At 42.2% G+C, this 27151-nt stretch overlaps 1 non-coding gene across 1 annotated transcript; it reads right to left on the bottom strand.

Annotated features, from left to right (window-relative positions):
* Positions 1 to 17866: 17866 nt before the first annotated feature.
* LOC148212377 (small nucleolar RNA R71) lies at positions 17867 to 17973 on the bottom strand. The gene has a single exon (XR_015790053.1). It is a non-coding gene; the product is annotated as a small nucleolar RNA R71 (small nucleolar RNA).
* Between the last annotated feature and the right edge of the window lie 9178 nt (positions 17974 to 27151).

Here is a 27151-nt window from a genome sequence, read left to right as displayed (position 1 = left end):
CGCATGTCTTCACACGAACGACTTGGATCGAGTCGTCTGTAGCATTTACAGAATGGGCCGTATCCATAGTGTTGCCAGGATAAGGTACCCAGCCTTATCCAATACTATAGACCCTTTAGGTTATTCACGGGACATTATCCATTCATATATCAGGGGTATATCAAATATATACCCCGTATATCAACTATATACCCAGTATATATACTGTTCCGATTACATCAAAATAACCTTGGATGTTTAGTTTATTGGATTTGGACAATGCAATGCTATGTTTCAACAAAAAATTTATTTAATAAAACTTTATTGAATATACATTTGTTTTTACATAATACAAACTACGAGTTTAGGGCAACACACCCAACAGTTCTCAGACTGAAGAGTCATCCTTACTATGAATACTAGGGATGGTCGCTCCAGGATGACACGCAGGTCATGTACGAAATCTCACCGTGCAATCTAATGGTGGAGACTGTAGGATGAATTGTCACACGTTTTTTTTCCCACTTACTATGAATACTATCTCTGTTTACCTCGATATTGAACCATGCAAACACCTTCCGTAGGGAGGCCACGGCCAGGGCGACACGAGGTTGAGCATGGAACTCACAGGGTGAACATTAAGGAGAAACCCGGCCTTTCTTTGCAGCAACTCTTTTCCATGAACGACCCAAACTGTACGGACTCGATTTACAACAAAATGTCCAAAACAACGAGCCCTTACATTGATCGAATCAACATAAATTGTAAATGCCCAAAACAACGAGCCCTTACATTGATCGAATCAACATAAAATGTAAATGCCCAAAACAACGAGCCCTTACATTGATCGAATCAACATAAATTGTAAATCTAAATGTCAAAAACCGAAATATCCTACTAGCAAACCAACATGCATCAAATGCATGAAACAAACCCACCAAAAACCCGTATCGTTTTGTACTAACTGAAATTGAATCACAACTTGGCTCTGATACCAATTGAAAGGATCGAATCCCTAGTGAAAGTAGTTGATCGCTTGTGATTCAACTTGGATTAGAAACGAATCGATATCGATTTTTTAAAACCAGGATATTTCTATTATAAAGTAGAGGTTAAACCTCTTGAGAGGAAGAAAACTCAGATTTGGTGAGTAGTTACGTTAATTATATTAATTAACATAACTAATATAATTAACTTTTAATTTTATTTAATAATTATTAATTAAATTAAAACTACTTTAATTTAATAAGTTATATTTAATTAAATAATTAATTAAAGTAAAACTATTATAATTTAATTACTAATTAATTAATTAAACATAATTTAATTGAATCTCATTTAATTAAATTAATTTATATTTGAACTATATTCAAATATTCATATCTCTCATAACCTATAGATTAAATTTTTAACATGTAATTTTAACATGAATCCAATTCATATTATTCTCTCATTATCTATAGTTTTGTAATGTATCATCATACATTATATTAAATTGTGTCATAAAAAATTCCTTCCAAGATTTAATGTTCTTAATTACCTTTTACGAGCTAGCAAGGGGACCTAATGGACTCATAGATCAGAAGCTCCAATCTTACAAGATTAATTAGTTAAACTCATTAACCACATTAACTACGGGTTACTCCACTAAAAACCCGCAGCTGGACTCTTCTCGCTATAGAATATTTATGTGTCCACGGATATCGACCATTAACAGCAAGTCAATCCTTCATGAGTGTTCGTTACCACAGATGGGTAAAATTACCGTTTTACCCCTATGTTACATCTTGTACCTTAAGTACCGTTGATCCTCCATTGAACAATCGGTTATGGTCCGACCAATATTTGGAAGTCCCTCTCGGGCCAGTGAGAGGGTGGGACCTTGTTCAAGTCCTGGAGTCAACACTAAAGGGAACACTCATCTACTCCCTTAAAGTTGGGGAGGCGTGAATGCCATCTTGTGTAGTTATGTTCCCATTTCCCCACTTGGTCTCATCCTCAAAATGATGGGAATGTTGAGTCGGTGACTCGGGCCACTCTCACCCATACAGATCAAAGAACGAGCCCTCACGGGCAGGAGTCCATAACTCAGTCAGGATTGAGAATGAGTTGTCTAGTTCACTGATGAAATAGCAATCTGTTAGTCAACAGTGTTACGTCTAAAGATTGGCTATTTCATGGTCCGGTCTTATACAAACTCATTATATAGGATACTCACACTCTCATGTCTCCACATAAACCACTTGGATTGAGTCGTTTGTAACATTTACAAAGTGGGTCGTATCCATAGTGTTGCTAGGATAAGGTACCCAGCCTTATTCATATACCATAGACCCTTCAGGTTATTCTCGGGACATTATCCACTTGTACATCGAGGGTATATCAAATACATACCCAGTATATATATTGTCCCATTTACATGACAATAACCTTGGACGTTAGTTTATTGGATTAGATAATTGAAATGTTATGAATTCAACAACAAATTGATCGAATTTTACTTTATTGAATATAAATTTGTTTTTACACAAATACAAACTACGAGGTTAGGACAATACACCCAACAGAAACACATCTCTAAGAAACCTAGTAGTTATTATCTGTGTGCGAGGAAAAGTGCAGGGGGCATCGTTAAAGGTCCTAACTCCATAAAGAAGTGGGTAGGGAAATGGTTTTACGCCTCGGAATAGTGGTTGGTGAAGGACGAGACTGACCAGCCATTTTACAATGTCCCCTGTAGATTTGGGAATTTAAAGTTTTAATCCTCTTCGTGCTCTAACTTGCATCTTTCGTTGTGCAGTGCCAATCAGGCCTGTTCCCCAGTTGACATAGTCCACTTTTGACATATTGAAGTTTTACAAGGACAAATTCAAAGGTGGTAAAAAGGTCGGCACTTTATTGACCGACAAGTTGCTATTAGCTTGAGGATTGTCAGACTACAATCTCTTGCTCTTCCCTCCAGAAGCTCGAAGTTCGAACTCAGAGTTAGGTAATACGGTGTCAGACCTTTTCTTATCTTAATGCTCTTAACTGTTTATTTACTCATCCTTTATTATTGACTATGCAGCCATGGTTTGTGGATTTGCACAAGACGTTAAACACAAACGTCCTCGCGTAGGGTAGTCTTCTATGTCCAGGCCGAAGCCGAGCCCCATAATTGCTGACGTCTCAATCGAAGTTGTTGTTAAAGTGTAACGCCCCAAGATGTTATGTACCATTCTAGGTAATGCTAAATAATCCACCTGTCTAGCCTTAACTCTAAACACGAGATAACCAACTCCCTGGGAAATAATTTAAATAAAAAAAAGCTTCGACTCCCATAATTCCACCAAAAATATCAATTTTATAAACTGTCGAAACTTCGCTCTCCGTGGGCAATTTCAAAAAAAAGATATCTCATATCCGCCTCAGTGGCTAAAATTCTTAAATAAATAAAACAATCTTACACCTAAACTCCAACGACAACAGTGACGCGTTTAACAATAACATCCATAAAAAAAATAAAAATAGTTCTAAAGAAAACAAATCGCTCCTCGGGTCCACACCTAGTAATAAAATAAATCCCAACGCTACTCGTACCAAACGACCCTTCCCTCTATCCTCACTAACTCAACTAGTAATCCCTCCTCGGTCAAGCCATTTCCACGTCATCACCACGGTCGACCCTGTTCACACCTGAAAACAAATAAGGATAAAAAGGGGGGGTGAGTACATAAGGTACTCCGTAAGTAGCCCTTCCTAACTAACACAAAAATCATGCTCACAGTCACGGCATATAAAATAAAACGATCGCAAGACCATTAAATAGACAACGAGAGATAAAAAAAAACAATAACTTGACATTTACATACAACAACCATGCGTCGGAACTACCAAGACTACAACCATATGATTCACTAGCCCTTGTCCCACAGTACTAAACCTCCCTCTACACCCCCCTGTGATACTCCTCGTTTAACTTCTCGAGGCATGAAGGCTCTTGACATTTATTCCCAAGATACCGCCCCCCTTCTTTTACAGTACTTGATGTTCGACCTTGCCATTTATTCCCAAGGCCTAGCACCACTACTTCGCAAGCTCCACTCTACTTTAGTCCTTCAAGCCTAACTCCTCGAGTCGCATTGGCCCTTGACATTTATCCCCAAGGCCTCAATACTCCTCTACAGAAACTTGATGTTCGGCCTTGCCATTTATTCCCAAGGCCTGAATTGTGCAACGGTCCTTGCCGTTTATCCCCAAGGTACCGATGACTTCCCAGCGTATTGGTCCTTGACATTTATCCCCAAGACCCCAATACTCATTTACAGAAATTTGACGTTCGACCTTGTCATTTATTCCCAAGGCAACTACTCAAGGCTTTGAACCTCCAAGCGATTTATATGCATTTTCAGATCATACCACCCATAGTTTAACGGACTGCCAACCCGTCCCTTCACCCTTCACCCTTCACCACTCCCACTAGCCCTCCCAAGACCACCTACAAGTATATTTCCCACATTCCAATTCACTGCACAGTTCACAAGCATGCTTTTCTTTGTAATAAACAAGTCACCACCCAACAACTCACAACTAAAACAATATAAACTAATTATAAGTTTAACAACGCGAGCATTTCATTTACAACATGTTTACAAAACGTCATGAGCCAGTTACTTTTAACCACAACAATTCAGAATCTACTAGTCACCTCCAACAATAAGAATAGAAAGCATGTTTCCTCCTAAGTGTTCAATAATAGAAAGACGGCAACAAAATCACTAGAAGTTCACAAATCAAAACTAACAATCCCTACATGCACAATTAAATTATTTTAACTAAAAATCAGCATCAAAACCATTCCGTTAACGCTAAATAACGCACGCACTCGCCCCCTGGTGCTACTTACCCAACCACGTCCTTAAGTTTACGTCGAACTCACACCTAAGCACAAAAACGGAAAAAATACAGCAATATAAATATACTGTTCAACCTTCGAAAACAACTCTAAGAGGGTTCAAAGGGTCTCATTACCGCAAAACGACTTCGTGTAGGTGTGGGTAAATTAGATCTAGCTTGTAAAGGGGTGGGTAGCGTAAATCGGGCTTCGAACGGATTAAGATAATAGCCGAACACCACCCAAAACACTGCTGTCCACGTTTTTTACAGCAACGAAAAACGCCCAAAACGACCTCCAACGGCTTCGATTTGATGTCCGTTACTACAAAACAATTTCGCTTAGGTGTGGGTATTCCAAATCGATTTCGTTTAGGTGTGGGTAATCCAAATCTAACTTCGAACAAGGGTGGGTCAAAGAAAATTACCGGGCTTCCCGGATCTAAGCTATTCGAGTCGTTGGAGTTTGTCGGATCGAGGGAAAACACCGCGAACAGCCACCACGCGCCGCCACTGCACCTGCTGCTGCCGAGACCACTCGCAGCCGCCTGCTGCTGCCCGAGCCTGACGCTGTTGCTGCCGTGCTGCTGTCCCGACGCCGCACCTGCTGCTCCGAAGCCGCTGCTGTTCGTCGCGTCGCCTGAACGGAGCTACTTGTCGGAGAAGAAGAATCCGAGTGGGTGGGGGGGTGGCCGGCGGCTTCAACAAGAGAGGGAAATGAAGGAAGAAGAAGAGGAAAAAAAACAAGGGCTAGGGTTATTTGTTTTAAACTTTTAACTCATTTGGGCTTGGGTTCTTTTCCTTTTGTTTAAGGCCCACTTACCCAACCCCTCCTTGTTAAAACAAGCCAATAATATAATTTCGTAATTGGCCCAATGGCCCAAAACAAGTGTCACATAACGGAATCCGTACTAAACCATAATTTGATAAATAACTACACGCGACTAACTCACCACTAATTCTGTAGCAATACACAATAACGAAGATGCCACACTTAAATTAAATAAAGATAACTGATGAATCAAACAAAATAAAATGAAATAAATAAATAAATAAATCTATTTTGTTATTAAAATTTCCCGGAACTCAAGGCAAGCTAACCTGAGTAACGCGGGGCGTTACATAAAGAGGCGCATCGAGAGCAGCCCTCTAAAAGAGGTGAGGGAACCTGAGATTTCTCAATCTCAGGAAATCATTTATGTCTCACCCTTCCAAGAGGTCCAGAGAAGGTCACCTTCTAAGAAATAGAAGAAAAAGAAGAGGAAGACCTTTTCTTCTAAGGAAGTCGTGATCGAGGTGAGCAGCTGCTACTTTGCTGGATTAACAGACGATCCCAAGGCCAAAATGGTGGCCATGTTCGATATCGAAATGAGGTTTAAGGTGGAACCTTCAAATGCTGGGGTGAAGGACAAGGTGATGCAAATGTCCAGCTTCTGTTTTGACAGCTGTTAGAGACAAGCATCAAAATTTGTCCCCGCTCTAGCTCGGCCATACAAAGGATTTTGTACTACTCTATTGCTAGTGGTGTACTAGGTTTGGTTGTTTCATGGGACGTTCTCCTTTAATTCATACTTTTTGGGACAAGCTGTTATTTGTGCTGATTACTTTTAGTATTTGGACCTATGGTGTATTTTGGATTTGCAAGAACGAATAACTGTGTTTATTTTATTTTATTTTAATTTAATTTTATATGGATTATCAGCCAGTGAGGCAAGTGTGTGTTTCTAGGGTTCGTTGCTTTCTTATTTGGGTTATTAGCCACTGAGGCAAATATGCATTTCTAGGATTCGGTTGTGATAGACACACCACAGACCTTTTGTTTATGTTTCTTAATGGAAACAGAAGGGGGGAATAGTTATTATGGCCAGGATACCCCATTTTTCGTAGTGAAATTGGGGGGCGTTACAGTTGGTATCAGAGCCAAAACGTTCCTGTAGACTGACCTAGTATCTAGGGTGGTTAGGAGTAGGGGTCCCAGTCGGCCTCCTTGTCGTCACCAGGTACGTTTCATGATTATTGTTCATGAACTTTTATGCCTCATCTTGAAATGCTTTTATGTGTGATTTTTTCCTTATCAATTTGGGTTGCGGCCCTGCTTAAATTAGACCTAGAGTGTTCATTAAGTGTGTTTATTTAGTTGCACTTGATCTTGCACTTTGTGGAAGTTACGACTGCCACACCCTCTTGAGACTACGCTTAGAGAAACGTGCTAACGCTTTGCTTAATGATGTTGTGCTCTTTCATCCAAACAATGCCACCCCGTCGTAGTATGAGGTTGCGTGCGGATGTCAATCCAGCCCCCGGGGGCGAGAATGTGGTTGACCTCCCCCCCCCCCTCCGACTGGTGTTCAGGCAAGAGCAGTTCCTCCAATTCCTCCAACAGAGGCTCAGGAACGGGTGAATCTGCCGATTCCCTCGACAGTTCCCCAGGTGAACCCTCAAGTGGCATTGCCTGCAGAGGCGTTGCAGGCACTAATCGATAACACAGCTAGGGCTGGAGGTGTACAACTTTCGCCACCCCGACATTTTCATGCTCCTCAGGGCGAGACCCAATTCATTAAGGATTTCAAGCGTTACGAACCGCCCACATTTGACGGAGGGAGCGAGAAGGTGACAACAGCAAAAGAGTGGGTCAGAGAGTTGGAAGCTCTTTACGCGTACCTAGGTTGCGAGGACCAGTTCAAGGTTAAGGGTGTCGTCTTTATGTTGAGGGGCGAAGCCCTAAATTGGTGGGACTCAGTAGCAGCGACAGAAGACCACATTAACGTACCGGTCACGTGGGCAAGGTTCAAGGACTTGTTGTATGACTATTTTTTTCCAGAGACTGTGAAGGATACGAAAGAAGCAGAGTTTTCCACCTCACCCAGGGGATCTTGACGATAGCGCAATATGAAAGGAAGTTTACGGAGCTCTCCCGCTTTGCTCTGGAATTAATCCCCACCGAGGCAGTCAAAATTAGGTTTGTTAAAGGTTTACGCAAGGGGATCAGAGGACCAGTGGATCTTCAACGACCCACCTCTTATGCGGAAGCAGTTAGAGGCGCCTTAATTATGGACAAAGACATCTCTAGCAAGGCCCAACCTCTAATGGAAGTCGGTTCGTCTTCGGGTGTGAAGAGGAAGGTCCCTCCAAATTACGCCGACCAGCCATTTAGAGCACCTCAGCACCAGGCTCAGCAGCAGAGCATGCTACCAATGTGCCCTTTCTGTCAAAAAAGACATGCAGGGCAGTGTTGGACGGGAACCAAGGTCTGCTTCAGGTGCGAGAGAGAAGGGCATTTTGTGAGAGAGTGTCCCATGTCGGCCTCGAATACACAGAGGTTAGGTCAGAAGGCCTCCTCGACAGTCTCTGCGTAGGGAGGTAACCAGAATACTCGTGTTTTCGCACTTACCCGCAAAGAAGCGGTGAATGCAGAAGCCGTTGTCAAAGGTATTTCCTTCTTACAGGGGTTCTTGGGTATTGCATGTGGGGTTATATCTTTCTCCTTGTACTATCTTTCAGGTACGGTCTTAGTCCATAATGTGCCAACTTACGTACTGTTCGATTCAGGGTCAAGTCACACATTTATTTCCACCACGTTTGTTCGTCAAGCAAACCTCGAACTAGAGCCATTAGGTTTTTTGTTGTCGATATCCACGCCATCGGGGTCGGTGATGATTGCTAGTCAAGTAGTGAAAGCAGGCAAGTTATCCTTCGGTAGCCAGACCCTGGCGGCAAGTTTGATCCAACTGGACATGCAAGATTTTGACGTTATTTTGGGCATGGATTGGCTGGCTACCAACCAAGCCAACATTAATTGTGCGAAGAGGGAAGTTTTCTTCCAACTACCTTCTAGTCAGGGCTTCATGTTTAAAGGAGTTACGGGTGGAGCACCAAGGATAGTCTCGGCACTAAAGGCAAGGCACCTCTTACGGTGTGGTGCTTAGGGTTATTTTGCAAGTGTCGTTGACACTAGTAAGACTACACCCAGTATGGGCTCCATTCACATAGTCAAGGAGTTCCCGGATGTGTTCCCTAAAGTTCTCCCAAGCCTACCCCCGGTTCGCGAATTGGATTTTTGCATTGATTTGTTGCCCGGGACAGCCCCCATCTCGAAGGTACCATATCGTATGGCTCCGGCAGAACTTAAGGAGCTTAAGGCACAGCTAGAAGAGCTTTTAGACAAGGGTTTCATTCGCCCGAGTATGTCTCCTTAGGGTGCTCCAGTGCTTTTTGTGAAAAAAAGGTTGGCTCTATGCGACTTTGCTTGGACTACCGAGAGTTGAATAAGGTGACGACAAAGAATAGGTACCCCTCCCTTGCATCGATGACCTCTTTGACCAACTGAAGGGAGCAAAGGTGTTCTAAAAAATAGACTTACGCTTGGGATACCACCAGTTGAGGATTAAAGATGCCGACATACCAAAGACAGCTTTCAGGACCAGGTATGGACATTTTGAGTTTACGGTAATGTCTTTTGGACTCACTAATGCCCCTGCGACGTTCATGGACCTCCTGAATCGGGTCTTTAAGGAATTTTTGGATTTGTTCGTGATTGTGTTTATCGACGACATTCTGATCTACTCCAAGACAGCAGAGCAGCACGAAGGGCATCTGCGATAGGTCCTTATTGCCTTAAGGGGAAACAGTCTGTATGCGAAGTTCTCAAAATGCGAGTTTTGGTTAGATACGGTGGCTTTCCTTGGCCACATAGTCACTAGGGAGGGCATTGCCGTGGACCCAGCCAAAGTAGAAGCGGTCAGTGGTTGGCCGAGGCCTCGCGCAGTGACCGAAATTCGTAGTTTTCTCGGATTTGCTGGCTATTATAGAAGGTCCATCCAAGACTTTTCCCGATTAGCAGCGCCTTTGACTCAGTTGACCCGTAAAAATGCCACTTTCGCTTGGAGCGACGAGTGCGAGAAGAGTTTCCAGGGACTAAAGGAGCGACTGGTCACGGCCCCGGTGCTGACGGTACCCGATGAGACTGGTGGCTTAGTGGTGTACAGTGACGCTTCACGGAGGGGTTTGGGTTGCGTTCTGATGCAGTATGGAAAAGTCATTGCCTATGCCTCGCAACAGTTAAAGGTGCACGAGCTTAACTATCCCACCCATGATTTGGAGCTGGCAGCAGTGGTGTTTGCCTTGATGATATAGAGACACTACCTGTATGGAGAAAGGATCCAAATCTTCACTGGTCACCAAAGTTTGAAATATTTCTTCACTCAGAAAGAACTTAACCTAAGGTAGAGGCGATGGCTAGAACTGGTAATGGACTATGACTGTGAGATCAATTACCATCCGGGTAAGGCAAACGTGGTGGCCGATGCACTTAGTAGAAGAGCGACGAGCGTAGCACCCCCGATATTGCATTATAAGCCAGTACTAGATGAGTTGGACCGCTCTGAGGTGGAGTCAGCAGTGGAAGATGTGTCGGCAGTGTTAGCTCGACTCGCAGTGGAACCTACCTTAAGACAGCGGATCATCACTGCGCACAAGGGGGATCCCAGCTTAATCAGAGGTTTCTGTACGGTGGGTCGAGGAGATTACTCTCTTTCAGCAGATGCGGCCTTACTCTATTAGGGAAGACTGTGCGTACCAAGAGACTTCCCTTTAAGGAAGGATTTACTAACCGAGGCTCACAATACCTCATTTTCAGTGCATCCTAGGATCACCAAGATGTATAGAGATCTGAATGGGCATAGTGAATGTCTAAATCAGATTTTGGATCCCCGTTTTTAGTACGGCGTTCCACCCCCAGACCGATGAACATACTGAATGTCTGAATCAGATTTTGGAAGACATGTTGAGAGCCTGCATATTGGACTACGGTGGTTCTTGGGACAAACACCTGTTCTTGATAGAATTTGCTTACAACAATAGCTACCAGGCGACAATCGCAATGGCTCCATATGAAGCCTTGTATGGGAAGAAGTGCAGATCGCTGGTACATTGGGACGAGGTCGGTGAGAGAGTCCTGTTGGCACCGGAGTTGGTGCAGGAGACTAACAGCGCCATCCACAGGATAAGGCAAGAATACGAACGGCTCAGAGCAGACAAAAGAGTTACGCTGACGTTAGGCGAAGGGCGTTTGAGTTTGGAATCGGCGACCACGTTTTTCTTCGTGTGGTGCCGGTAAAGGGAATCCTACGTTTCGGTAAGAAGGGAAAACTTAGTCCAAGGTATATTGGTCCATTTGAGAACTTGGAGCGCATTGGCCCAGTCGCTTACAAGTTGGCCTTGCCACCGTCGTTGGAGCCAGTGCATAACGTGTTCCATGTGTCCATGCTGAGGAAGTATGTCCATGACCCTTCGCATGTCTTGGATTTCGAACCACTACAGTTGGATGAAACCCTGTGCTATAGAGAGGTACCCATTGAGATCCTAGCAAAAGAGACCAAGCTGCTGAGGAATCGGTCGATTGATTTAGTGAAAGTCCGGTGGAGGAATCACCACCTAGAGGAGGCTACCTGGGAAAGGGAGGACGAGATCAGAGCCCGCTACCCCGAATCATTCGAGCAACGAACTTTTGAGGACGAAAGGTTTTGAAGGGGGGAAGTCTGTAACGCCCCGTGTTACTCAGGTCAGGTTACCTTCGAGTCCCAGCGGTTCTTTCTTAGAAGTTACCTTAAATTAATTTAATTGCTCTATGTCAGTTATTTTGAACTACTGCGGTAATTATTGTGAGTTATTGGTTTTTACGTATGTATTTAATTGATGTTGACAAAGAGTTTGTCTCCGTGGCACTTATCCTGAGTCGTTGGGCTGATTGCTTATTCTATTAGTAGAATTAATTAAGTATAGGGAGGTGAGAACTAGAATTTTAGTCCCTTGGGTCCATGGGTCTTGTTTTTCTTTCAACAAAATTATTGGTTAAGTGGGCCTCCCTAAAAGCCCAAATTTTATTCAATGATAAGGCCTTGTATAGATTAAACAATCAGTAAATCTCCTAACGCTTTGGAAACTAAAAAGAAAAAAAAAATGAGAAAAAGGGAAAAGAAACCCTAGCCTTCCCCCCATCTTCACGCGTGCCCTCCAACGACAACAAGGTTCCACCCCCTTTGTGCTGTTTCACGACCACCGCCGGCGGTCCTTCGGCGAACCCATTCTCCGACGGTCTCACCCAGCGGCGGCACAGCGACCGAACCCATGGCAACAGGTGGTAGCGGATTGTTCGGGACAGCAGCGTGCAACAGGCGGCGTTCCCGTGCGTGACAGCGGCGTGCGGCGGCAACCCCAACCCACGGCGGCAGGCGCGGCGATCAGTTCGGGACAGCAGTGTGCAGCAGGCGGCGATTTCGTTCGTGACAGCGGCGTTCTGCGGTGACAGCAGCTTTTCTGTGTTCCGAAACTTCTACACAACCCACGCCCCATCGAGTTAGATTTAAGCTACCCGCACCGGAACGGAATCATTTTTGGCGGTAACGAAACATTCAAAGCATCTTAGACATAGTTTCAATGGCTGGAAATTCTTGTTTTAATTGTTGTTCTTGTCTTTTGGTACTTAGGTGTTGAATCGACGCGTGATTTGGAAGCCCAGCAGTGTGTAAGTAGTACCAAGGGTGTGTGCGTGTGAATGATTGCATGCTGAATACATTGAATGAGTCCTTGTGTTGTTGTCTGCGTTAATCTAGATTCGAATGTCTGTTTCCTTAGTTCTTGCCAACTTTATATTGTTGATTAACTCTGGAAAAACGGATAATATTATGTTTTGACAACGATAAACTTGGTTATGCTTAAATGTTGTTTGTTGTTGCTAAGTTTTGTTAGTTGGGACTATTTAGAACGTTGTGAAGCCACTGTTGGATTTTATGTTTCTAGGTGTGACTGTTGTGCCAATGTCCCTAATATGTTGAATGGTCTCTTATGTCCATCCCTAGTTGAGTAATATGTACAGGTTGCTGGGGATTCGTTTGAAATGAACTATGTATATATGGCATATGTTATACTTGTTGATTGAAATACGATGGTCATGTTGCATCTTTTGTATGGTAGAAAGTGGTATGTTCTGTTAACCGTATGAGTAGAATGTCTGACACGATGAGAAGACTGATTGTAGTTACAATTGTCTAGTTATAAGCATGTTGGATTCTCTTTGTTGTGGAGGTTGTTGTGATTAGTAGGATGTGATAGTGTGAGCTGTAACCCCTGTTGAAAACTAGGGATGGGAACGTCAGTGTTGGTTTGTTACGGCTAGGATGTGGGTGAGTGTTAGGGCCCCATGAGTAGAAGGTCGGGGTCTGAGACATCTCTGTGGGGTGTCGATGCTCCGGGTACAAAAGGTCGAGGGTCGATAGACCAATTTTGGTGGAGAGGAGTGTCTAGGCTCCGGGTACGAAGGGTTGGGGGTCGGCATGATGAGTCTAATGGAGGCTAAGTGTTGGTTCTTTACGTGGTGGTGGCCAAGGACCGACGCATAGCGCAAGACCTTTGGGATAAATGGCAAGGTCGAGTACCAAACTTAGGAGGAGAGATGTCGGTACCTTGGGGATAAATGTCAAAGACCGACACGCCTTGAAGAGCTAAACTTGGAGCACTAACTCAAGGTTTAGTACGAGTGGTTTATTGAGGGGGGTTGAAGACTAGTGGGTTGTACAAATCAAAGTCACGGGAGTCCTGAGGTTTGGTTGATGGATTGGATGTCAAGTTACTGTTAACAAATTTATGATGTTTGTTTCTTTTATTATTGAATATAATGTCGCCGTGATTGTGAGCTTGTTGTTTGGTGATTGTGTGGTGAGAACCTATGGTGTATTTTGGATTTGCTGGAACGAATAACTGTGTTTTTTTTTATTTTAATTTTATATGGATTATCAGCCAGTGAGGCAAGTGTGCGTTCCTAGGGTTCATTGCTTTCTTATTTGGGTTATTAGCCACTGAGGCAAATATGCGTTTCTAGATATCGGTTGTGATAGACACACCACGGACCTTTTGTTTATGTTTCTTAATGGAAACAGAAGGGGGTGAATAGTTATTATGGCCAGGGTACCCCATTTTTCGTAGTGAAATTGGGGGGCATTACATATATGCTGTAACCATTGAACAACCAACACTCTAGCTATTTTCTTCTTGCTATTTAATTGAGTTGTGCGTATTTTCCTTCATCTTATTGAACATTGTTGGCCACCTTGTTTATTATGCTAGCTTCTGTATGACCCGAAAGGGCTTCTGGTTAGTTGACTTGCTCTCTTTTTGTTTAGCTACTTTTTTCTAGTAGGTTCGTGGATACTCAGGAATAGGGTCCCCTAATAATCCTTAGAACTCGTTTTCATTACTTGGGTATCTAGCAACGGGAGTTGTGGGTATTCATGTTTCAGTATCTCCGAAGGGAACCATGTCGAGTTGAGCAATAGCAGTCGATTACATGCTAGAGTAAAGGTCGAGAATTAGTGAAAGCATAAGAAGTCTCCCCCGTTTCCCCGCATCTGTCAATCCCTCATTCCTATTTTGTGCTAAAGCATTTCTTTGCCCCAACATATGTTATTACACTATTTTCTCTTGGATTTAATTTCTGCATTTCTATGCCATTTTACTTACTTTAGTTATACAACCACTTATTATCTTTTATTTGCATTTTTGGTATCCTTGAACACATGCTGAAAGTAACATTTCTTAGTCCCTGTGGATTCGACTTCATTCGTACTACAATCGACGAGTATAGTGTACACTTGCACTTGCATTCATCACAGTTGTGGGAACACAACACACATACATTTTAACCCTTTCTTCCAGACTTGTAATGGAATTAGTATTTTTGTCCAGCTTCCTACCTCATACCTCGTACCTCTACTTTTGCCTGAACAATTTCCGTTTTTCTTTGAGTTGGATTAGTCTTGGGAATTGCGTCTAGAGTTTAATAATATACATGTTGCCTCCATTCGATTTTGGGTCTAACTAATAAACATATAACACATGAGATCGAATCAATTTTAGCAGTTTTATTACTTGCCAATCTGTGAATATTTACACAAGTCCACGCACTGTGAACTATTTCACAATTCAGGGATAATAACATTTTAACTACTCTGTGTTCCATGGATGTGGGAGTAGATTCCCTTCCATATTGGCCAATATGTACGTCCCTGCGCGTACAATGCCTTTGACTTCGAATGGCCCTTCTCAAATTGGTTCTAGCGTGTCAACGTGCTTCTACACCTTCCGTAGGACTAGATGCCCGAGTTGAAAACTCCTAGGTCGAACTCGGACATTGTAGTGTCCTGACATTCGGTTTTGATATTCTGCCAACTGTAGCTATGATTTTTCCCGCTTCTCATTTAAGAGATCCAGGTTGAGGGGCAGTTCTTCCTTATTCCTGATTTGCTCATAATAATCAATTCTTTTTATTGGCATTCCGATCTCGACAGGCACCACAACCTCGGACCCAAAAGCCAAAGAAAATGAAGTCTTGCCAGTTGATTCACGTGGGGTCGTCCGATAGGACCAGAGGACTATAGGGTGCTCTTTGGCCCATCTACCTTTTCTTGCGTCCAACCTCAACTTTAGGCCGCGCTTGATAATTTTATTGATAGCTTCGACTTGTCCATTTTCCTTTGGATGGGCAGGGGACGAGCCGAGGTGGCAGATTCCGAGCTTGGAACAGTACTCTTTAAATTTAGCGTAATCGAACTACTTGTCGTTGTCTGTCACAATGGCATTGGGAATGCCAAAGTAATACACAATGTTGGTCAAAATGAAGGCTGTGGGTCTGGCTTCGGTGATCATGGCCAGTGCCTCAGCCTCGACCCACTTGGTATGTCATTGCAACTATGGCATATTTTGTATGTCATTTGCCTAAAAGGAAGGGCCTAATCAAGTCGACTCCCCATTGCGCAAAAGGCCAGGGGTCAGGATAGGAGTGAACAGTTTAGGTGGCTAGTGGATGATGTTTGTGAAGCATTGACAATTGTCACACACTCTCACAAATTCTTAGGCGTCTCAATCTGGGGTGGGACAGTAGTAACCTTACCGAATTACTTTTGCCAATAACTACTTAGCCCCCGGGTGATTACCGTAGACTCCTTCGTGGATTTCCCTTAGAACGTAGTTTTCTTCCCCAAGAGTTAAAACATTTTAGGAGTGGAAGCGAATACCCACGTCTGTAAAGGGTTCCATATCAGAGTATGAATCGGCCCACCCTCCTTCCAAGCTTCTTACCTTTTTGTGGATCTTCCGAGACATGGCCCGTCAAATATTCAATAATTGGATCCATCCAAGACGGAGATTGGGAGTCGATCTCCATCATATCTGGTTCCAAAATTGAGGATCAATCCAGAATCTCCACTAGGACCGATCTGGCAAGGTCGATCTCATATGCAGACGTCAGTGATTACGCTTGTTTACATGCGTAAAAAGAAGGTTTTAGATGCTGTTTTTAGTATGTTTCAGCTTTGTTTCGGATTTTTCTCGGTCGTTTGAGTTCCAATTCATGCAAAATTCATATATTATGGTTTGTGGTTGGCTTATATTGTATTTATGACATTTTAGGACCATTTGGGAGTGCAAATTAATCAAAAGAAGCAAAAAGTCGGAAATACCTACATGGGAGGCGCCAGGCGCCTGGAAAGGCTGCAGAAAACAATTCTTCTTCCAACTTTGCCCTTAATGAAACGCGTCTTCCCATGCGTTTTGGTGGTTCCAACCGATGCATACGTGTAGAAGAAGTGTTCCACAATCAGTTTGAGCACGATTTGGTCAGTCAAAAGAGTTGGACATGGGTGATTCACCATCGTTTTAGGACCTACCTAACCAATTCTGCACAGCTATAAATTCCAGCAGCTTCTCCACCAAGTCAAGTGAACCTTAACCCGAGGTTGCGACTATTTCCATCCTAAAACTAAGATATCTCTCATAATAGACATATTAGGGAATGTCTTAGGACTTTGAACTTGCTTAGACATAAGTCAAGTGAAAAGCGTAGTCGTTGGTTCCTAAAGTAAAATGCATATCGTCCTTAGCGTGTTCTTGATTCTTTGTTGGCTAACTTGAAGTAATTCGGGCTAGGTTTTATCATTATAAGTCCAAATCCCAAATCCAAAACCATTATTTGTGACCACTTCCCATTTTACAAGAATCACTCATTTCAACATTCACTATTCTTTAAAACTTTAGAGTTTGGAAATTATTTAGAAGTCCTTGAGGATCGATACTTGGATACTCCATCCATTTTATATTACTCTGACAGGTGTGCGCTTGCATCTATATAAATGTTACCACGCTTAGAGGTGCGTTCAGCAAAAGGCCAGTCAAGTTTTTGGCGCCGTTGCCGAGGACTTTAATTTTAAAATTATTTTCAAATTCTTTTAGTTTTTATTTTTGTGAATTGTTGTTGGGTGTAATTTCCATCCACCGTTTTTGTTCTATATTTTTTGGTCGTTTATCTCACAAGGGTAAGTTAAAGTGCATGAGCACAAGATCTTTTCTTCTACCCCTTGACCCTGAGATTGAGCGGACCCTTCGAAAAACTCGAAAGGAGCAAAGACTTCGAAAACAACTAGAAAAGCAAAAAGAGAGAGAAGGTGAAATCAGTCCTGAAAGTGAGGTAGAGAGTACGAGCACATCAGTGGCAGATATTCCACCTCGTGATCCGGTTGATCCACCTGCTGTTAACGGTAATATAAGGGATCATGCAAGAAATGATGAATTCAACCATATTCAGATGGCGGACAACAGAGACGTGGCAATGCGAGAATATGCCACCACGGCTTTTCAGAACTTTGATTCAGGGATAGTCAACCCTATTCCAGCCCACGCAAACTTTGAGCTTAAACCAATGATGTTTCAAATGTTGCAGACAATTGGACATTTTGGAGGGCAGGAACATGAGGATCCACATGATCATCTGAAATCATTCATTCAAATTGCAAATGCATTTCGATTACCTTGTATAACAGACGATGCTTTGAGACTAACACTTTTTCCATTTTCTTTGAAGGACCAAGCTAGAGCATGGCTCAATGCATTTCCACCGGGATCCATCACCACATGGGGGTCGTTAGTGGAGAAGTTCTTAACAAAATTCTTCCCACCTACTCGCCACGCTGATATCAGAGAGGAGATCATCTCCTTTAGACAGTATGATCGTGAACCTGTTCACGAGGCGTGGGAGAGATTTAAAGAACTAATCAGGAAATGTCCGAACCATGGCTTGCCGGCATGCATCCAAATAGAACATTTCTTTAGAGGTTTAGATCATCCTACTAAGATGATACTAAACAATGCTGCCAACGGAGCCTTTACAAAGAAGACATTCAACGAAATAGTCGACATCCTAAATGACTTAGCTTCACACAACGAACTATGGTGTTCGCAAAGATCTAGGGCAGCACCAAAGAAGCAAGATCCAGCTGGAGTTTTGGCTCTGGACATTGCGACCTCGATGCAAAAAGAGATGGTTACAATAAACCAGAGGCTGAAAGAGATGGCATTGGGAATAAAAAATCCATTAGCCACGCCGATACAACCTGTGCAGTCGGATTATTGCACTCCTGCCCCTGTTTGCCAAGTCAACGATCTCATTTGTTCATTTTGCAGTGAAAACCATATTTATGATAATTGTCCACATAACCCTGCTTCCGTTTTTTATGTAGGACATGGGAACAATAGGAACTTTAACCCATATTCGAACACCTACAACCCAGGTTGGAGGCACCACTCTAATTTCTCATGGGGAGGTCAAGGAGGTTCGAGCGGTTTTAATCAAGGGCAAACCAGCAAAACTAGCAGCCCTATGTTCCACCTACACAGCAATACATCCCGCCACCGCAATAGCAGTACAATCAGAGAACACAGACTCCACCAGTTCAAAATAACAACTCAAATCTTGAGAATATGATGAAGGAGTACATGGCCCGAACCGACGCAGTGATACAATCCCAAGCGGCATCAATGAGGAATTTTGAGACCCAATTGGGACAGCTCGCCAATGAATTGAAGAATAGACCACAAGGTTCTTTTCCAGGCCATACTGAATTACCAAAACGAGAAGGGAAAGGACAGTGCAAAGCTGTCACCCTTAGGAGTGGACTGGCATATGATGGACCAACAATGCCAACAACAGATGTACAGATTCCGTCCACTGAACCAACTGTAAAGATACCAGAGAATCCAACAACACCAGAAAAAGAAAATATTAGAAAAGGTAATGAGGACACCCCGAGTGTTCCTCCACAGGTACAACCTTCTTTTACCCCTACTCCCCCATTTCCATAAAGATTAGTTAAGAAAAATAACGATTCCCAGTTTAGAAAATTTTTAGATATTTTAAAACAATTGCATATAAATATACCATTAGTAGATGCTCTAGAACAGATGCCAAATTATGCTAAGTTTTTGAAAGATATAGTTTCTAGGAAGAAAAAAATAGGAGAGCATGAACTGGTAGCCATGACAAAATGTAGTAGTGAAGCTGTAGGCAGCCCGCTACCCATGAAGTGTAACGATTCTGGCAGTTTTACCATTCCATGTTCCATAGGAGGAAAAATAGGCAGGGCATTATGTGATCTAGGCGCTAGCATTAATCTTATGCCATTATCAGTTTTCAAATATTTAGGCATAGGAGAAGCTAGACCTACTACGGTTACCCTCCAACTAGCAGATAGATCTATCATAAGACCTGAGGGAAAGATAGAAGATGTTTTAGTCCAGGTGGACAAATTCATTTTCCCTGCGGACTTTATCATTCTAGATCGCGAGGCAGACTTAGACGTTCCCATTATTTTGGGAAGACCATTTCTAGCCACTGGGGATACAGTTTTTAATGTGAGGAAGGGAGAAATTACAATGAGGGTAAATAATGAAGAAGTTAAATTTAACGTTCTAGACGCCATGAAATTACCAGGAGACTTTGAAGAATGCTCTGCTATAAATAGCTTGAATCCTGTTATGTTTGATGAGTTTTATGACTTGTTAGTTACAGAGATTGAAGAAGAGCTTGATAAGATAGCAGAAGGACCGGAAGATGTGACCAATCCTGTTGAAAAAATACAAAAAGAAGAATGCAAGTCGTTACTTCCGTCTATAGTGGAACCACCCACTTTGGAGCAAAAGCCATTGTCGTCGCATTTGAAATATGTGTATCTAGGGGATAACGACACTGTACCGGTTATTATAACTTCCAATTTATCACCTACTAATGAATATTCTTTATTGCAGATTTTGGAGAAGCACAAAAAGGCCATTGGATGGACGATAGCAGATATCCAAGGGATAAGCCCGGCCTTTTGCATGCACAAAATCTTATTGGAAGAAGATGCTAAGAACTTTATCGAGAGTCAAAGGCAATTTTCTTATGAGAATGCTAAGCTGTTTAAGGAAAAAACTAAACAGTGGCATGATAGGCGTCTTCGACCGAACAATCTTCAAGAAGGTGATCTGGTTCTGTTATTCAATTCTAGGTTGAAACTTTTTCCTGGGAAACTTAAGTTTAGATGGCCTGGTCCCTTTAAAATTTTTAAAGTTTACCCATATGGGGCAGTGGATCTAGTTGACTCTAAGGGAAGTATTTTTAAAGTAAATAGGCAGAGACTTAAGCTGTATTTTGGAGAACCAGTGGATAGAGGAAAAACCTCTATTCAACTTTCAGGTCAATAAATGTTTGCGAAAAATGTTTTTCCTTCTTATCCGTTTTGAAAGAACAAAAGTAAAGGAAGGAAATTTTTGTATCTTACATTCTTTTTGTTTAATTATAAAAAGTTTTGCTTATTAAGAATGTTTTTAGAAAACGTTGAAAAACAAAAAGAAAGAAAGAAAGAAAAAAAACATTGAAAAAATTTTACGCAGGCGCCTGGCGCCTGCCCTGTTTTTCCAGCAGTTCGAATTTCTTTTTCCTTCGTGATTTGGGTTTCATTTTTCGATTTTTATGGGTTTTATTTTGGGTCAAACATTAATCCTTTGTGACTTAAGTTTCAAATCTCTCCTTAAACTCAAAAATACTTCAATTCTTGTTTCCCTAATCTTATTTGGAATTCAAACTTATTTTTTCCTTTTAGGGTTAGGAAACCTAGTTGAACTTAAATCTCAATCCCTTTCCATTTAGGATTTAGTTTGGGGAAAGCTTTAAATAGACCCATTGCTTAAGCTTTACAACTCCACCAAAACCCACACAACTCTCTTCTTCCCCTTGTTTTTTCGGCAAAACCCACTCCCTTCATCACCCTTGTTTCCGATTTTCAGCCACCACCAAAAAGAAGAAGAAATTTCCAGCATTTACTTACATCTATGGCTTCTTCTTCACAACATACTTCACTTCCTACCTCTTCTACTCAAGCTCCAAATGCCACAAGCATTCCCTTTCCACCATTGGAGAATTTCCAACACCACATGGTTTCAGATTCTAGGCTAGCTGCTGTTAGGGGAGGAAACCCGCTTCAAACATTTGAATGTCCTTCATCCCAAGCTCCTACACAACATCCTATAATGAGCCCACATGGTTATGTTAATTTTCAGCAACTACTCACCTTTAATATACCTCAAAACAGTGAGTTTAGGGCTGAAAATCCTCAACAATTTCCTCCAATGATCAATCCGGGTATGTACCAACCGTTTATGTTTAACCCGGTTCCTTCCTATCATTTTCCCTTGTCCCAAATGCAAATTCCAGCTAGTGTTCATCCTTATGGAATGCCAAACCCATCTACTCTATTTCCTAGCCTTCCACCTTATTATGGAATGGGTCATTGGGTACCTCCACAAAATTATGGGATGATTTCACCTAGGGTTTCCCCACCACCTCAACTTCCATTCCTAGAAAGAGGACCTCAAGCACCACAATTGAACCCTAACATATTGAGTACCTTCAACATGGGACACCTAAAACCCTTAGAGCCTCCTAGGATGCAAATCCCAACCAATATGCCAATGGATGCAGGAGATGAGCATGGAGGAGAGCAAGAGAAGAGTCATAGCCAGAGGCTAGAGCCCAGGGTGTCGATGGGGCAAAAGAGGAAGGGCAAAGAGGTGATGACAGACCCAGAAATTGAGGAAGATGGGAGTAGTAGGCGTCTGACGCCTAAGGATTCGTCTATGGAGAACAGGGATGAGGAGCAGTTTTATTCATCTCCATTGATTATTACACCGGAAGATGGTAATGATGATTTTCTACTGGTTTCCCGAGGCAATTGTTCAAATATGCCTGAAACAGAGGATACCGACAACGAAGTGGTGAGAACAGATACTCAGGAACCTTCCCCATTGGATACACCTACAGAAGGAGCATTTTGTAGTCACCAAGAGTTGCCTACTGGGGCAACTGGATCTATTCCGTTGGCAACGAATGAGTATGTCACACCGATGACCACTCTACCAAGGGTAAGGGATGCTCACACTATTCCTTCTAATACAGTTAACCCGCTTGGGTGTGATACCGGTAGATCCAAGGTTGGGGAGAATAGTACTCAAGAACCTACCAGCGAAGAAGATCCTGAGGACACGCAGACGATAAGGGAAATGTTTCAATACAAGAGGCGGGAGAAAAAGAGTTCAAAACGTCGTGCAGTTCAAGCTAAGAAGCCGACAGTGCCCATGAATGAACCTAAAACGAGAGCTGCGAAAGCTAAAGCAGCTGAAGCTAAGAAGAAGGTAGTGGCACCTAGGCCAGTTGATACAATTCAACTGGACTTGTCTGAGGGAGAGGAGGTCGAGACGAAATGGAACGTGGCAAATTTAGCCACTCGAACTTCATTAATGAAATCCCGTAAGATTATGAAAGAATTGGGATTCGACCTCAATCTAGGAGATGTGCCTGATGATTGGAGGGAGACCGCTAGAGACAAAGAATGGAGACCACTCATTCAGCCCATACAATGTGAGGCTTTGGAGTTAGTCAGAGAGTTCTATGCTGCTGTCCATCCCCAATCATATATAGCCATCGTGCGCGGGAAGGAAATACGGTTTGATGCCACTCAGATCAACTACACCTTCAACATTAAGAATATCAGAGATGTTGTGGGCAATAAGATGTTAGTGACTCCGACTCTAGCACAGCTTGATGAGGCTCTAGAATGTGTTGGGAAGCCCTCTGCCACTTGGGATTTGACTACTCATGGCAAGGTACGACTAAAACCCGAGGATGTTTCCCTAGCTGCTGCAGGATGGTTATACATAGTCAAAAACAGAATTCTGCCAACGGAGCATGATGAGCATGTCACTCAAGATAGGGCACTGCTGGTTTATGCCATGCTAAAGTGCATAGATGTGAATTATGGAGAATTGATCAATACCAGTATCCATGAGTGTGCCCACCGAACACGTGGTAAGCTTTATCACCCACGATTGGTCACTTCTTTATGCTTGCGACAAGGTGTACAGCTCCCTGAGGATCAAGTTAAGAGAGATGCCCCAATTGTGGAAGAGAAGAATATTCGGCGTATTATCGCCCATACGTTACAAAGAAGGGAAGGTACTGGGATGTCTCCTACATCGGAGATCCGTCGTCTTCGAGAGGAGAACCAACAGCTGCGAGATCAGGTTCGAGAAATCGTGCAACATATCTACAACTTGAGGGCTTCATTGGATTTTGCGGTTTTACCTTCATGGCCTCCAGCGCTAGCTGCTATCCTTGGTCATCCATCTTCCCGTACCGACACTGATCCTAGTCCACAACCTCCGACTTCATGAAGGGGAGGTTCCTTCTTTGCTATTTTTTGTGTATTACTCTTTTGGTTAATGACGTAGTTTGCATATTCTAGCATTACTACGCATGTTTTTTGTATTGATTATGTTTCGAGCTCAGTTGAAGCATGTATAAATTAGTATCGTTTATCTTCTGATCACTTAAAGTATGCCTTCACTTAGCCTTAGTTTAGCTTTTCACATGCCTACTTTGAAGCATCTGTGTTGTGCATGTGATTTCATGTCGATGATGATTATAAGAGATTGTTGAGTTTTCCGTTCTATGCCTGACTAAGCTTTGAGCTATTTCCTTCGTTTCTGTGATAAACTCATTTTCTTTTATGTCTTTTTGATCTTTACAAACTTTAAGCTTTTTCTTTGCCCCTATATAGGAAGTCCTTGTCCTTTTTACTGTTAAGTCTTTTTCATCCGATGCAAAAGTCTTTTCCCAGTGAGGACACTGTCTCTCTTAAGTTTGGGGGGGGACAGTCGTTGTGTCAGTCGTTGTTTCAGAAAGATAAAGTGTTATTTATATTTGAAAAATCATGCTATTTTCTTTTGAAAAAGAGTCAGTTGGAAAAACAAATGCTATTACAAAAAGAAAGTGTTGAAAAGAAAAAACAAAAACACAAAACAAAAAAAAACAAAAAAAAAATTGCAAAAGAGTAAAAAGAGTCTTGTTGAGAGAAAATAAGAGTGAGGAAAAGACTTGTGTTAGAAAGAACAGAGTGGTAAAAACAATGAGAGTTAAAGAAAATGTATTTATGATTTCCGAGTCCTACTGTAGACACCCATTTAGTTTTAGGTTGGGTGTTGACTTTGAAAATAGCAGTAAGGATGGTGATAAGTGACTTCGTGTTTCTCATTGTCGTCGTCTTATGACCTAGCTGTTAGTTTCAAAGTCTTTCTACGAGTAGCTGTGGTTGAAACCGATGTTAATATGTGGAAACCTCAGGGGCTAGTAGCCGGTCTTTTTGATGTAAAAGTCTTAGTGTAAGGAGGGAGTGTGCAGATTCCTTAGGGGTATTTGAAAACGTTTTCTGTTTTTGAAAGGAAAAAGGATTTTGAAAGAGAAAGTTTTTATCATTTCAAACTTGGTTTATAGTGACTAAGCTTACGAAGGCAATAGAATGGTAGGCTTTGACATCTTTTCCTTGAGACAATTTATGATTGAACATCTCGGTTGCTTTTGCTTTTCCTTGTCCCTGTGTTAGAAAGCTGATTAAAGTTGCTAAGTTTTGCTTGAGGACAAGCAGGAAGTTAAGTTTGGGGGTGTGATTACGCTTGTTTTCATGCGTAAAAAGAAGGTTTTAGATGCTGTTTTTACTATGTTTCAGCTTTGTTTCGGATTTTTCTCGGTCGTTTGAGTTCCAATTCATGCAAAATTCATATATTATGGTTTGTGGTTGGCTTATATTGTATTTATGACATTTTAGGACCATTTGGGAGTGCAAATTAATCAAAAGAAGCAAAAAGTCGGAAATACCTACATGGGAAGCGCCAAGCGCCTGGGAAGGCTGCAGAAAATAGTTTTTCTTCCAACTTTGCCCTTAATGAAATGCGTCTTCCCATGCGTTTTGGTGGTTCCAACCGATGCATACGTGTAGAAGAAGTGTTCCACTATCAGTTTGAGCACGATTCGGTCAGTCAAAAGAGTTGGAAATGGGTGATTCACCATCGTTTTAGGACCTACCTAACCAATTCTGCACAGCTATAAATTCCAGCAGCTTCTCCACCAAATGCATCAAGCCTTGCTTCCTTCTCTTGATCATTTATAGTGTTTCTTTGTTGCTTTCTAAGTACTTTTGAGTTGCTTTCATTAGTTGCTTTTGGTTTTTAAATCCCGAGCACTTTACATTCCTTTATTGAGCTTTGTTTTGTTTACATTTGTACTTAGTTATTTTCTACTTATTCAAATATATAAAAATCCAGCACTTTGCTTATCTTCCCTTTGCCTTTACTTTATTTTTAGTTAAGAGAGTTGTGTTTTTGGAGGAAAGAGCACGTGACACTCCCCCTTGCTTGAAAGAGAAGGGCGAAGCTCTCAATCCCGAGAAAAACTCTCCGTTAGTTAACTTTTGTTTTTCCCACATGCATTCCACATTCAACCATTTTACTTGCTGTATTTTCTTCAATATGTCTTTCTAAATTCCCGTCTCTAGCCCGGGCATGGATAGTTAGCCTTTTATTTCTAATAAGGGTTGCTAAGAAGTAGTGTTTTTGCTTTCCATTCATTGCTCAACATGTTTTCCCAAAAAGTTAGGATTTAGAGAAGGCCACTGTACGTCTTAACAAGTCAATACAGAAAAGGTTGCTTATTTGCATTGTTGAGTGGTTAAACCGAGGAGAGGAGCGCCTTAGACATAAGGGTTCCGGTTAAGTAGCCTAGACATAGGACCTTAACCCGAGGTTGCGACTATTTTCATCCTAAAACTAAGATATCTCTCATAATAGACATATTAGGGAATGTCTTAGGACTTTGAACTTGCTTAGACATAAGTCAAGTGAAAAGCGTAGTCGTTGGTTCCTAAAGTAAAATGCATATCGTCCTTAGCGTGTTCTTGATTCTTTGTTGGCTAACTTGAAGTAATTCGGGCTAGGTTTTATCATTACAAGTCCAAATCCCAAATCCAAAACCATTATTTGTGACCACTTCCCATTTTACAAGAATCACTCATTTCAACATTCACTATTCTTTAAAACTTTAGAGTTTGGAAATTATTTAGAAGTCCTTGAGGATCGATACTTGGATACTCCATCCATTTTATATTACTCTGACAGGTGTGCGCTTGCATCTATATAATTGTTACCACGCTTAGTGCGTGCGTTCAGCAAAACGCCAGTCAGTCAGTTTGGCCAGAGTGTCTACATTCGAATTCTCTGATCTAGGAATTTGGCAAATCTCGTAAGTTATGAACTAGGCGAGGTGCAATCTGACCTAACTCAAGTACTTATCCATTCGAGGATCTTTTGGTTTGTACTCCTCTTTTATCTAATTCACTATAAGTTGGGAGTTGCTGTATATCTGGATGCTGCCTACTCCAAGCCCTTTGACCATGCGGAGACCAGCCCAGTAGCGCTTCGTACTCGGCCTCATTGTTTGTGGTACGGATGTTGAAGCAAAGGGCTTACTCGAATCGCATGCCATCAGGGGGTAAGTAAGAGCAAACCAGCGCCACACCCTTTCTCATTAGAGGACCCGTCAACAAACATGGTCCTAGAGAGGTCTGACTCAGAGGTCAGTACCAATGGTGGTGTGAGTTCAGCTATGAAATCTGCCGCTGCTTGTCTTTTCATAGCTGAATGTGGTTCGAACTGTATATCATACTCATTTAGCTCCACCGCCATTTCATCAGTCTGCCAGATGTTTCTTGCTTGTGGAAGACTTGCTTCAAAGGTAAGTTAGTGAGCACAGTCACGGTGAGCTTAGAAGTAAGGTTTGAGCCGACGTGCGGCTGTGACCAGGGCGAGTGTCAGTTTCTCCATTTGGGAGTACCTGGTCTCGGCCTCGATCATGGCATTGCTAGTGTAGTAAATCTGACTCTGGTGCACACCTTTTTATTTGTTTAGGGCTGAACTCACGGCGTTGTCTGACACAGCTAAGTACAGCAGCAACTTATCTCATATGAGAGGTTTTGGAACAATGGGGCTGAGTAAAGGTAGGACTTGAGCTGTTCAAAGGCCTCCTCGCACTCGAGTGTCCACTCAAATGGTCTTT

This window comes from Momordica charantia, assembly GCF_013281855.1.
Source record: "Momordica charantia cultivar OHB3-1 chromosome 3 unlocalized genomic scaffold, Mcharantia_2.0 BLBB01000003.1, whole genome shotgun sequence".
Lineage (NCBI taxonomy): Eukaryota > Viridiplantae > Streptophyta > Magnoliopsida > Cucurbitales > Cucurbitaceae > Momordica > Momordica charantia.
The sequence above is the reverse complement of the archived record's forward strand: the minus strand, read 5'-3'. Positions and strand labels throughout refer to the sequence as shown.